Below are 2,064 nucleotides of genomic sequence, written 5' to 3' on the forward strand. Positions count from 1 at the left end.
CTTGTTTGTTGATGCACACGTGATTGTTTATCATGAAGATAGTCAGCATGGATAAGAGTTGGATGCGAGTTAGCGATCGTTTGGGTCAGAATTACAACGTATATGCTGAAGGTGTTAAGAAATTCTTAGAGTTTGCATTGGGTACATGTGATAGTGATGGGCGTATTAGATGCCCATGTAAAGAATGCAGGAATTTGCGCTCTCATAAGATAGACTTGGTGAGAGAGCATCTGTTTGTGAAAAGGTTTTGACAAGGGTTATACTGATTGGGTCTTACACGACGAACCATATCCAACTTCATTCGATGTTCCACATGAAGAAGAAGAGATCGATGGAGATGTACAACTAGATGTTGTTAGAGATGAATATGATGAGGATATGGAAAAAATGTTAGGTGACATTGGTGCGGGAATGTTTATGAATGAAAGTGGCACGGACACATCAAGTTCAAATTATGGGTGTCATAATACTTTTACACGATTGTGGAATGAGTCACAACGTGAGCTATATCCAGGATGCAGAAGACACAGTAAGTTGTCATTTATCGTAAGACTGCTTCACATAAAATCAATGTGCCGATTATCAATTAAGGCTGTCAATATGTTACTCGAGATGTTTAAGGAGGCACTGCCATCAGATAATACACTTCCTCGTAACTTCTATGAAACAAAAAAATTGAAACGAGGACTTGGATTTGATTACAACGTAATACATGCATGTAAGAATGACTGCATATTATTTTGGCAAGAGAATGAACAGTTGAACGAATGTCCCATATGCCACGAATCAAGATGGACATCTGACAAACAAAATGTGCCGCAAAAGGTAGTACGCCACTTTCCATTGACACCTAGATTACAACGATTATATATGTCACGTGCAACGGCTGCAGACATGATATGGCACTCATCAGCCAGAGTTAGAAACGATGATATTTTATCATATCCTGCTGACTCCCAGGTGTGGAATGAATTTGATAAGGAACACCCATGGTTTGCAGAAGAACCACGTAATGTGAGACTTGGGTTGGTAACAGATAGATTTAATCCGTTTGGGAACATGAGTACTAGTCACAATACTTGGCCAGTTGTACTTATGTCGTATAATCTACCACCGTGGAAGTGTATGAAAGATCCATATTTCATGATGAGTTTGCTCATTCCAGGTTCGAGATCACCGGGAAATGATATAGACATACACTTACAGCCATTAATTGCAGAATTGAAAGATTTGTGGGAGAATGTGGTTGTCACATTTGATTCATCAATAGGCAAGTCGTTCAAGATGCATGCTGCCGTTTTATGGACAATAAATGATTTTCTAGCTTATGGAAACTTGTCAGGTTGGAGTACTAAGGGGAAAATGGCATGTCCAACTTGTAACAAACATACTAAATCTGAATGGCTCACTTACGGGAGGAAATTATGTTTCATGGGTCATCGACGATTTATACCTGGTGATCATAGATGGCGGGAAAATTCACAAATATTTTATGGTACTGTTGAATGGGCCAACCTCCACCATATTTGTCTGGTGAAGATTTATTTGCACAATTTGTAGATGTTGGTTGTAATGAATTTGGTAAAAAACATCGAAAGAGAAAATGAGCTACATCTGAGTTGAATTGGACTAAGAAGAGTATATTTTTCGATCTTCCATACTGGTTGACTCACTCAAAAATGAGTAGCACTAATGCTATCCCAAGTGCAGGAGGATGTCGTGTAATAATTAGGAATAAATTCCTAGATCGTCTCCTCAGGGAAAGTTGCTTAAAATTAAACTCGTTGAAAAAAATGTGAAAAACTTCACAAAGAGAAAATAAAATGATGGTATGTGCAATGGATGGAAAAGGTTACTAGTCATGGACTAGATTCATGTCTTTTGATTTTGATTTTCGGATTGGAATATAAAGGACTAATAAATTAAATTCAGAAATTAATAAAACTAAATTAAGAATTAAACTAAATTAGAAAGTAATTGACAAAACATGAATTGAAAATTGAAAATGCCCAAAACCAAGATTCTAGAATTCATTTATGTAATTAAATCACAAATCCTCAAAAT

This window comes from Carya illinoinensis, chromosome 8 (assembly GCF_018687715.1).
Source record: "Carya illinoinensis cultivar Pawnee chromosome 8, C.illinoinensisPawnee_v1, whole genome shotgun sequence".
In the NCBI taxonomy this organism is placed as follows: domain Eukaryota; kingdom Viridiplantae; phylum Streptophyta; class Magnoliopsida; order Fagales; family Juglandaceae; genus Carya; species Carya illinoinensis.